The 12,520-nt window shown below is 40.7% G+C and overlaps 1 long non-coding RNA gene across 1 annotated transcript in view; it reads left to right on the forward strand.

The window, feature by feature from the left end:
* The window catches only part of LOC140623457 (uncharacterized), a 62,926-nt gene that overhangs the window by 5,649 nt on the left and 44,757 nt on the right, over positions 1-12,520 (forward strand). The gene's annotated exons all lie outside the window — the stretch shown is intronic.

A 12,520-nucleotide genomic window follows, 5' to 3' on the forward strand; every position in this document is an offset into this window, starting at 1 on the left:
CCCAACCCCCGGTCATTCTCCACCCCTTTTCTTACTTCCTACGCCCCCACAACACCTCTCCAACACAACCATGCTCTTTCCCTGCCCTGTGCTTCTGGCTGACTTGACCCAACTTGATTCTCAGAGCAGATCGCCTCAGCCCATTCATTGTTCCTAGACCTGCTTTATGTGGGGCAGTCTTAAAAAACCTCACAATACCACTTCCTTTCAGAAATGGGTTGCTGATAATTGTCATTCATATTTACTATATGCCCCAGCATGTGTATTGGGCACCACAGAAAGACATGAAGGGGGTGTCTATCCCACCCTGGGGAGTCTTGGTCACAGAGGACCTCTAGGCTGGTAAAATTCCTCTCCTTTAAGTTTGAGCAGCACTTGGAACAAGCAAATTGCATCCAAGAAATATGAATTTGTAGAGAGATTGTCAGTTATCATCTTACTGTGAAAAACACTACTGGCAAGACACTTAGGTCTTCTGGTTGACAAGTTGCATTTCTGGTTAGAAAAACCATCTGAAAACATGTCCAGTGATTTGTTTAGTATGTAGAGCCCAAATTTAAGAGAACTGGGTGTCTTGTATGGGACATTCTGTGAAATGAAGACAAAACCTAGTGACTTTTCTTTGCTTCTAGAGCTCATCTTTATAGTAATCTGGATGAGTCCAAATGCTGCAAATTAGCAGTTCTTATCTCCATAGATAATGAAGATCAGATCCTAAAGCAACTGTTTTCAAGGCCTAGTGACTTTCTCTTTGAGCCTGGTGATCTCTTGATATTGAAATTATGTTTCTCTGAGCATTTATCTATTGGCATATACACAGGAAAGTAACTGAGGACTTAGACACAATAATTTTGCTTTGGAAATCACACTCTAGCAGGTAAATAATAAGCCTGAAAGATAGAAGGTGCTCTGTAAATATGAAAAACCCAATGATAAATAAATGAGTACAAATAATTCAAAATTAACTAAAAATTTTTGAAAAACTTTATGAAAAATAGATTCAAAAGTGGCCATTCTTTGGGTCTAATTCTTTTAAGAAGAAAGTAGTTTTATAGAACTAGTAATGAATAACAGTTGATACATCATTTATTGAAAGGTTTCACATGCAAGGGATGACTCATTAAGGTGGAGAATCCCACACTGTTCACTTGGAATCTAATTTGCAAGACTTTCTGTTCAGTAAAGCCCAGTAGTAACATGGCAGGGATAAAAATCTGCCAAATCAAATTGAGCACGTACTCAAAGCTTCTCTTTCTTCCAATTATAAAGTGAAAAAGAGCTCTTGGAAAGAAGAAAAGTAAAGAAGAATATGTAGGGTGCCTTGCTGTGTGTGCTTCACATGTTCAAACATATCTTTTCAATAAGGACCAAATGTCATTTTCAGACATAACCCTTAGTCAGTTTTGTTAATGTATACTCGTTGTGAAGCCATAATCACAAACTCTATTTGAATGAAATGGCCTTATTATACATGAGTTGCCATGCTTTGTACCACATGATGGTGTTACCATGAGCAAAGCTGCTCTGTGGCCAAGGACCAGCCATTGAGCCAAAGGCAGTCATTTATAGTCTGGCCAGCAGCTTATGAGTTGGCTGGAGTCATAACAATGCATACTAAGGATGTTCCTTTAGCACCCAATGCATGCTGCATTCTGACACTTTCTCTCAGGGAGTTCAACTAAAAGATAGATGCAGCTGGTGGAAAGGAAAACCTGAAGGCCCAGAAATAAGGCAGTAAACAGAAGCCTGAGACCACAAAGGCACAGACAGTTTTCAATGGTATCATAGCAGGTGAGAACAGTAAAGGCGGAGTGCTGTCCAAAATGGTGGAACGCTAGAGTAGAGGATGAATGATGTGTCTTGTTGATGGAATGTGAAAATAAAGGCCAATCAAATGACAGCAAGCAAAAGCTATTTGTTCTGAGTTTGCTATAGCAAGGGAGACTGCCATGTCACTTGCAGCCTTTGACAGGGACTCAAAGCAGGCAGAGGAGTGGGGGAAACTTTATAGTAGATGAAAGAGAAGGCTTCTGGTGTGCCCTCATTGAGGCCTTTGGCAAGGGGAACTACTGGTGGGCTAACTAGAAGTAGGACATTCTGTGTGATTGGTTAGGGGTGCATATTTGGCTTTCTCTGATTTACCCTAAGTTGGGAGCAGGAACAAAAATTAGGGCAGACATTGATTATTAATTAAGCCCTGGACATTTTGGGCTGATTGTTACAGAAATTATTGTTTAGCTTCCTGGGTTGCCACCAGAAATGGCAATCTGGCTTCCTTCAAGTGAGACATAATTGGTTGTTCATTGCAGACAAGGGGTTGGCTTCCTGGGAAAAGGACTGTAGGTTGCCAGCCAAAGGTCTAGTTTTATATATGGTCTAGCCATTGTCCATTTGTATGTTCAGTCCTTAAGGAGTCTAGCTGTTGTGTCTGTAGTCCCATTCTCCAGAGGGCCTGCCTCTGCAGTTGTTGAAATTGTTTCCAATATTTTCTGCTTTAAAACTGTTTCTGTTTGGGGCACCTGGGTGGCTCAGTCGGTTAAGCAAATGACTCTTGGTTTCGGCTCAGGTCATGATCTTGGGATCATGAGATTGAGCCCCCCATCATGCTCAGTGCTCAGCCAGGAGTCTGCTTGAGATGCTTTACCACCTCCCTCTCCCTCTACTCCTCCACACTGTTCCAGCACTCTTTCTCTCTCTCAAATAAATAAATAAATAAATAAGTAAATAAATAAATAAATACAGTCTTAAAAAATAAAAACAAAAGACTGTTTCTGCTTTTAAAATTAGGATTGTCTGAAGTTTAACAGAAAAATCCCATATGCTGGAAATGCCCTCAGTTCCAGGCAAACCGGGATGGTCAGTGGCAGTACCTATTAATATCCTTTCAGTAGTCCTAATTAACTGAGTTAATAAGCAAGGCATTGGTGGTTTTTAACATCTCATCATGTTCATCGCTCTCTATCCCTCGAAATATAAAACAGCCTAACACAAGGCAAAATGATAGCCTCATTTTTAACAAGCGAGGTAGTGAAAACTCCATTACTCTCGGATCATTTGCACATGAGTGCAATAGAATGCTGCATTGGGAATTAGGAGGCCTGTCTTTGCTGCCGGCCAGCTCTGTGACCTTGCATACATCGCAGAGGAGCAGAATGGTAACGTGTGCACTTTCTGGAGACTTGGTCTCAACAATTTGTTCACTATAGCTTTGGGAAAGTCACTTTACTTCAGAGCCCACATTTTCTCATTTGCAAAATAGAGATTCTACTCATCTAGCTTTTAGGATCATTATAAGAAGTGTATAAAATTACATATGTAAAACAGCTATCCCATTGCCTGGTGTGTAATATGCTTCAATAAATCTATACATTTTGCAAATATATTTTTCTTGCTAATACCACTGATCAGGGCCTGAGTTGTGCCCCCCTCAACCAATTCATATGTTGAAGTCCTGACCACCACCACCCTACACCTGAGAATGAGACTGTATTTGAAGAGAGGCAGTGGAGTTAAAATGAGGGAATAAGGGTGGGTGGGGCCTAGACCAGTATGACTGGTGTCCTTACAAGAACTGGAGATTAGGACATAACAAGTAGAGAGGCAAGACAAGGTGAAGACACAGGAGGGAGGCAGCCATCTACAAGCCAAAGAAGGAGGCCTCAAAGAAACCAACCCTGCCAACACCTTGATCCCGGATTTCTAGCCTCTAGAATCATGGGCAAATTCCTCTTGTTCAAGCCCCCTGGTACTTAGTTATGGCAGTCCTAGTGATTGACTACATCTCTAAAGATGACATCCTAATTTAAATAAACAACTTGAGATAGAGTAGCAACATTCTATAGTCTGCTAGCCGGTCAATTATTGGTTGATTTAATCTATACCTGATGCTGCTCATACATAGCGAGAAAATATGCAAAATGTTTTCATCCAGAAGGTCTCCACAGCAAGCAAATATTTCTATGTCTCAGAATTCGTGGGTTTCTAAAGATGTTGACTGAAATCACAGTATCTCTCAGCTATATAAAACTTAAAAATTACCTGTTGGGAAGAAGATTCCTATTTTTTCAAAAATACTATGTTTCTAATCTCAACAAATAAGACAAGAGGGGTTTCAGAGAGCTGTTTACATACTCCATACTGAAATAGACTGTCCTCATACCCAGAAAAGCAGGAAGAGGGTTCTGAGAACAAACAGCTGCTGTCAAGAAGGGTTCCCTCTTCCCCCTCTGTCACTCTCAATTCTTGGGACTACATCCTGGCCTCTGGGTATCCTTGTGAATCTTCAGGTGCTACTGAGCTCTAGTGCCTTAATGACCACACAGTGGGGACCTTCACCCAGGAAACTGCTACAGAGCACCAGGGGAGGCTGTTGTCTTGAGTCTGCCATGACTGTGATAACTTAGCTTTTGATAAAAGTACCCAGTTATTGGAGGGCAGGATATTTCAGCGATTGCTGAAAGGAGTTAAAAGGTCAAGGCTACAACTTCAAGCCATTATACTGTGAAGTTCTTTTTTCTCTTAATTGTTTGCTAACAGGCACAAGTTATCTGCAGATGCCTGATTGGCTTTGAGAGAGACTAAAATTGCCCCATGTCCTACATTCCTGGAGGAGAGCATGAGCTACTCTCACTGAAGAACCAACTATCAGTGTGGTTTGGGTATACATTTTCTCCAAAAAGACAGGAACAGTGCAAGAGGAAAGATAAGTAATAAAATAAAATAGGTAATCTTGCCATGCTGAATGGCAACTACAAGTAACACAAAGTAACACTACAGCAAATATGCTGTAAAAACACTAGGCATATCTCCTCAAGAGAATAACATAGTAATTTCCAATGCTCCCATGTGGGACACACAAAAGAGCTTTGAAAAAAAAAAAAAAAAACCCCAAAACAAAAAACAAAAACCACAACCTGAGGAATCCAAGCTAACAGAGGTTTCTAAAAACCCAGCAGCATGGAGTATCTAACAAGGAAGAAAATATCTAGGGTACACAGAGTGCCAAGCACCCCATCAATTTAGTTAATCATCTGCAACCATATTACATGCTTTGATTGACTGCAGTTTGGATATTTGGGTTTCCGGTAACATCAACCTCCATGTGACGTCTGAGCTCAATTGTCTTCTGTCCCCCTGAAGGCAGTGGTGGGGAAGGACAGAGTGGAGGTTGAGGGGCATGGATTGCTTCTCAGGCTGTCAGAGAAGCAGCTGTTCCGTCCTAACAGGGACTGAATTTCAATCTGAAGACTTTTGTCACAATGCTTTTTACCTCTTTTCCAACTTTCCAAATTTGAATTCTATAAACATCTGTATGCATTTTGCATCACTATAGAAAACAGCTACACCTTTGATTTAATTTTTAAGTATCTTTTCAAATATTTTGAGATCATTAAATGGTGCTATGACCTGATCTTTAGTTTGGGGGATATATTGTTTACCAAAGAGCCAAATAGCAGTTTCCAGACAGCAATTTTACAGTCATGGGAAGCTTGCCAGTTACTCTGAACTCCCATCTTTCCTTTCCATCAAATGAAAAGGATGGTCAGGAGAAAAGAGACATTATTTCTTTAGTCTTTGCAAAGTTTGATCAGTCTACAAAATCCCATTTCCAAGGACAGTGACTGTGAACTGCTTAATGACTATAAGTCAAACAGGTTTCATAACATTCTCCAAAGGTATGATTTTAATTCAGCTTCAAGCTTCTACCTTCCTAAGTGATGACTTCTTTCATGCTTGCTTAATTTTTTTCTTGCCTTGTGCCACTATAATTATTTTAATATAAATCAAATACAAAAGGATAGGATTTTCAACCACATCCTTCTACTTGCTAAAGCCCTCAATCAAGGCCCAACTCAGATCCCTCTAACAACCTTGTAGAATTTTCTCCAGATGGATGGATCTAATCTTGCCCTTCCTAAGTGTCCTACAGCATCATGTATCCCATCTAGATTAGCACTCACCATATCAGAAATGTCTCTCAACCCTGGATTATATACTCTTTGAGGAAAGAAATAGTACATGATTCTTCTGTGTATTCTCAGGGCCTGTGTTCTCCCCCCATATAATCCCTGGAGTATAGTCAATGCTCATTAATCCTTGTTGAATCGATTTAAGGCTCTATTGAAATCAAAGACACCACTGGATACCTCTGTTTTATGAAAACTCACTCATGATCAAGGTGCTAAAAAATAAAGACCATCCCAAGACAATGTTTATACATGATATTCCATCTTTGGAATAATTTTCTATAAAGTTACCAAAACAGTCCCACAACTGTAATGTGATGTTTATTAAGGCCATTGACCTAGAAATTCATTAAAAAAACTATTGCAGAAAGAGCTGACGCCAAGATCTTTGCACCTCTGAGAGCTATAATGGTATAAAGATGGCTAGAGCATGTTAAGGACCTTCTTTTTCTATTTCATCAAGAACATTAAGAATCAAAAAGAATCAAATAAATATTTGCTTTGTACACTTATCTCTATTACCATGAAATTTTCTCACAGGTATTTTCTTAATCACTATATTAGTGACACCTGTAAGGGGCTTAGCATTTTAAGATTTGACCATGCTTTATCTTAATATTTTAGGGCCTCATTCAACAAGTACGTATAATTTACTATTTCCCAGGCACAGTGGTAGATGCTGGGATTATAACAATCAATACTCTTTCCTCCCCAAAATCAAATTCCTGTCCCTCTCTACTTCCTTAGTAATTTTAATCAGGGTAACAATGTTCCTGGCTAAAAATCTCAAGCTTCCTAGACTGTCATAATTGGGTGCAGCGAAGCAATACATTGCAGACAATAAAATATAAGCTGAAGGTTTTCAGGAAATCAGCCTTATAATTTTAAGTTATTTGGGGGACATTTCTCTGTTTCTTGCAGCTGAATAAATTTCTGACAATACAGCAAGGCAAACCCAAGTACTGTTGAAGTGTGACACTTAACTGCCAGAGGAATGATAGGGCTTAAAAGTTGACGTCTCATATCCTGAGCCTTTTATTTCTAGACTAATCTGAAATCTTCTCAGTGGGTGGATGAATGAGAAGAATTGAGGAAATACACCTTCCTCTGTTTTAGGGAAGGAAGTGGATTATGGACCCATATTATTACCATTAGGCCCGAGATACAGTGTGGGTGTTTGTTGTAAGGCAGCATCACGCTAATGAATCCAGTTGGCGTTTGTGTTCTGTGGACAGGTAAAGAAGTAAACTTACAAGTAAAGGATCAGTTCCCACAGTGCTATGACCCTCCTCTGGGCCACAATCTGGCCCTTCCAGGGGAAGGAACAGGATCTTTATAGGAGAACTCAAAGGCATTTTCTCTTCTTCTAAATCCAGATTTCCTTACCGACACTGCCACTGTACACCCTTGAAAAGAAGGCAGTCCAGGGCAAGAATTTCCTTATTAGCAAGCAAATTATGGCTGGAAGCCAAAACAACCAGCAGAGGAGTCAGTGTCTGGTTTGGGGGGAGAGGGGGCGATGCTAAATGAATTGAAATAGAGATATATTATTGCATTTCCTGCCTCTCTTTTGAGGTCACTTTGGTCCTTAGATCATCCTTTGTAATAATCACTCACCTCTGACTGGAAAAGCAAAGTCACTCCCACTGGCGGGTAAATATAGTAAGACACTTGCAATGCAATGCCTTTGAGGAGCCAGCATCCTCTCTATAGGGAGCAACCTCATCTCAATAACAAAGAGATAGTGAGGGACCTCCAGCTGGCCTGCTGGGTGTTCTGGGCCTCAAACAGCTGCTTCCGGATGTGTCATTCCCACCTTTCACAGCCTTTCACCGGAAATATTTACTGGCTCACACATAGAAAATCTTTCCAATTGGGCAAGTTGGTGCAAAGACCCAAGGTGGGAGCTGTCAGAGTTCTTGGAGGAACCCACCTGAGTCCCAGCAGAGGACAAGGAGGTTCCAGGCATGTCAGATGCCTTTGGTCACGGACATGGGGCTGGGAGCCTAGGATGGGGTCCTTCTCATTTTTTCTTTATAATCCCATTGCTGCTGTTGAAGTTTTTAATTTTTCCAAGTCGCCATCACAAATACAGTGCCCCCTTCCTGCAACTGTGTGTGTGTGTGTGTGTGTGTGTGTATGCATGCATGCACACACGTGCACGTAACACCCATTTGTTTGTAGAGAAAGGAAAGTAGATGGGAAGAAAGAGCCTCCTGCACCCTGGAAACGTATTTGCAATTACTCAAGACATTTGTAAATAACTATACTTATAGCTCTGTTGGAGTAGCTAAAATATAACAAACATAGAAAAGAAGTGAATGGACTAAAATAAAAAGTGAGTCTCAGGAAAAGGCCTTGCTGCTTGGTTTACAGAGCAGTTTTTTTTTTTTTTCTCCCTCTATCACCTGCCTACCAGGTCCCCGCCAGCTTGTCTTGCCAAGGCCAGTGACTCAGCAGAGCGTGCCTCCAGCAGCTACTGAATGACACCCTGGGAGCAGTTACTGTGGGTCTCTGTACTCAAGAGCAGCATAAGGACTGATGAGGCATTGTATCTTTGTTCCTGCGGTTTGCATCTCAAAATGCATGCCCATTGCAGTGTGCATTTTCTGCATGCCTCTACCTTGCCTCAGCGCCATGGAGTGATGCAGTAAGAAGCCACAAGAGAGGCCTCCTGCAGTCTTCAGTCTCAAGCCTGTGATTTTCTCATCTGACTTGGCATTTAGAACAGCTGAGTGGCTCCAGCCCTGGCCAGATGTTGCTCAGAGCTGTGCAGCGGGGGTATCTTGCTTTGTGACATGATTAAGTGAAAGCATAAGCTTTCTCTTTCCTTGACTTTCTCAGTGCCCAGAACTGAAATCAATCCAATCGGTAAAATCCTGATGCAGCAAACGATAAACATCAAGGCTTACTACCCTTACTGAAAAAGCACCAGACTCAGCTCCACAGCTGGGGGAGTTTTGCCTTTACCTGGAGACCAGGCATTTCCCTCCCTGTTGAAAAGCAGGAAATTGCCATTAGATGGAGCTCCATGAAAGAAAAAAATAGAGGATGGGCTTTTTCTGGGCTAGGAAGAGGTTTTTCCTAGGAAATCTACTGGAATTGTTAAAGGAATAAGCTTCATTCTGGTATGTGATTTTACAGAGTAAATCTCCATAAGAACTCAGCAGACATCTCTCTGACATTAACGGTACCAGTGCAAACCCCTCCGTGTTAACATCCAAGAGGAACCTGGCAAATGGGAAATATGCAGGCCTTGGAAATGACATCAAAATCACCAAGAACAATCTAGTTCATGTCATGGGGAGGTTAGAGTATACCAGTGAACTCAGATCTCTTTGCAATTTGTAAAGTGGGCTCTAAACTAGTTCATTTACATCTCTCTGCTTCTTGATCATCCAGGCCACCAGGAGACTTTTGTGTGTTCAGACATGGAGCAAGCTAAAGTCAAAGAGGTGGATGGTCTGGGAAGAGAAAGGCAACTTAGTGTATAGAGTCAGAATGAAGCTTCTAGGCTGGCTCCATGTGATGGTGTGCATGATGCTGGAACCAACTACTCCAGCCAAGCAAGACTGTTCTCCTTTGCTTTATGGATAGGGTCAACTCAGAATGTGCATGATCCTGCGAATATCTATGCGTCATGGGAAAAACACAATCCTTCTGAGTATCACAGAAGAAAAAACAAACTGTAGTTTTTTTTTTGTTGTTGTTGTTAACAGCCAGCTACTAGTATTATTTAACTGAATCATAATTATGGGTATTCCATGTCGGAAATTTGTGAAGCATATTTCATTTCAGACCTTCTGTATGCCGAGGTCTCAGATACTACCATAGAGCTCAAAACAGCAAGAGAAAGAAAATAAAAATAAATCATTTCACTGAGTTTCTTTATACCCACATGAAACTATAGTACAAGATTTATATGCTATAAGCAGTCAAGAAATGATGGATTTAAAAAGTGAAAATGGTTCTATGAACTGATCTGCACCAATACATTTTTTATTGTTTTGTTTGTTTTAAGATTTTATTTATTTATTTGAGAGCGAGTGAGCGAGAGAGAGAGAGAAAGAGAGAGAGCACGAGTACGGGGAGAGGGGTAGAAGAAGAGGGAAAAGCAGACTCCCCACTGAGCAGGGAGTCCAGTGACGCAGGACTCAATCCCAGGACCCTGGGATCACGAGGCAGATTCTTAACTGACTGAGCGCTCTGTTGTACCAATCAATTCTTGAAAGAAGTTGTTTTCCTTCTGTTTTCTAATTGTGCCTATATAATTCTTCCATCAATGCAGACATTGTCCATTTGTCCTTTTCTTTCTACCCCATATACATCACTTGACATGTCAGAAGAGATGTGCCTTTAAAGCATTTGTTTGTGAATCAAAATCTATTCTAATTTTTTTTTAAACTGGTGGTTGCCAGAGGGAGACGGGTAGGGGATGGGTGAAATGGATAAAGAGGATTAAGAGGTACAAGCTTCCAATTTAAACTAAATTAGTCATGGAGATGAAAAGTACAACATAGAGAATATAGTCAATAATATTGTATTAACGTTGTGTGGTGACCGAGGGTGACTACACTTATAGTGAGCATTGATTAATGTATAGAATTGTTGAATCACTATGTTGTACACCTGAACTAATATAAAACTGTTATTTTTACTTCAATTAAAAATATATTTTAATCACACTGGGAGAGTCTTTATTACATTATTAGGAATAATTTCACAGATAAAACATTTTTTAGAGAGTGAATAATTAAACTACAGTAAATCTTTTACATACATAGGAGTTCATATACTGAGTGTGCATAGTACAAAAAACTCTACACAAAGTAGCACATTGTGGTACCCTTTACATATATGGTAGGTGTTCTCAGTTCGGTCAGTTAGCTCGTGCCTTCCAAAAAGATGTCCCTGAGATCCTCAAACATTCCGAAGATCTGAGTTCCTTCACTAGACCTCAAATGATGCTCTCCCACACCTTCATTTACGTCCTGACTCTCACCCTGAACTCAACTATCCACCTGGTCTTAAGTCTGCTCACACCCAAAAAGGCAATGTATAAGAAATGATAGCCTTGTTACTGAGTCTCCCAGAAGAATAAGGGAAGAAATTTCAAGGGCTAGGAGGGCAAGATGGAAGAAAAGGAAGAGGGCAACAGAGCATAATCAAACAGTGTTGAACCATTTGTCTGTGATTCGACGTTAACTTCATCAGCGAGTGCCTGGATGGAGTATTCATTTGGATTTCTATTCTTGCACTTACCCTTCTGTCCCCCAACAAAGAAAAAAAAAACTAGATTCCCCAGGACTCACTGACTGATTGGGGAATGAGAAAAGAAAAGGATCAAGAGAAAAAAAAAGAGAAAGAAAGAAAAGGATCAAGGAGGATGTGGTATTCCTGACTTGGATTACCAGTAGATGATGATGTTGTTCGCCGAGGTCAGGGTGGACACTTCTACAACATGTCTATCTGAATTTGGTAAAAGAGTGTGGTAAAGAATTATTGTACTACTATTGCTTTATATCTATTTCATACTTTATAGTTCTCAAAGTTTTTTCAAAAACACTATCTCTTTTGATATAACAGCCCAATAAAATATGTAGGTTAGTCATCAATAGCCTTGTTTTCAAGATAATAAATCTGAGGCCCCAAATGCTTAAATGATTGTCCAAAGATCACAGAAGAAAGAAGTGGCAAGGTGGGGCTTGAACTTCGGTCTTCTGTTTCTGAATCCTTAGAGCACTGAGTTTAGTATTTATTTATGCTTTGTAACTTCATAAATGTTAGTTGAGTCGCCCTTACAAAAGTATATAGTCTCCAGAAAAGACAATAATAATAATGGTCTATGTTTAGTCTCTGATTTTCTCTGTCTTAGCACTATTGACCTTTTGGGCCAGGGGTTGTCCTGTGCACTGAATGGCTTCTAGAGCAATCCTGGCCTCTACCGATTTAATGCCAATAGCACATTCCAAGTTGCGACAAGTAAATACACTTTTAGTCTTTGCCAAACATTCTCCGAAGGGCAAATCGCCCTTGGTTGAAAGTCACTGATTTAGTATGTTACAATCCTGGGCACATAGGAGAAGCCCAATAATTTCCTGGTGATTGAAAGCTAATATGCATCCTGGCATGTTTTTAATAGAAACTGATCAAACAACCAAGTTAAATTGGAGTGTAAAGTCAAGGACGTGGCCTTTTTAGCACTTGGAACAGTGCCTACCAAACTGGGGAGGATCATGAAGGTGACTGCCCTTCGGCTGGTTAGCAGAATCAACCCAATTCTATAGGGCTCAATTTAGGAAGAGAAGAGGGACCTGGTTTCTTTCAAAAGTAGGTATGTCCTGCACACATCATGTACATATGTGTACATGTCATGCACAGTCTCGGCTTCCCTCCGCACTGCAGCAGCGGCCTGGAGTAGAGGGCACACTTGTGTGTGTTCAGAAATCCCAGCACAGGGAAGAGCTCCTCGAAACGCTGTGAGTGGAAGGAGCCCGGGACTTGAGCACCTTGGGAGCAGAGTCTATTTCTATCTCTGCTACTAACCGAGTAGT

The sequence above is a fragment of the Canis lupus genome, chromosome 33 (genome assembly GCF_048164855.1).
Source record: "Canis lupus baileyi chromosome 33, mCanLup2.hap1, whole genome shotgun sequence".
In the NCBI taxonomy this organism is placed as follows: Eukaryota; Metazoa; Chordata; class Mammalia; order Carnivora; family Canidae; genus Canis; species Canis lupus.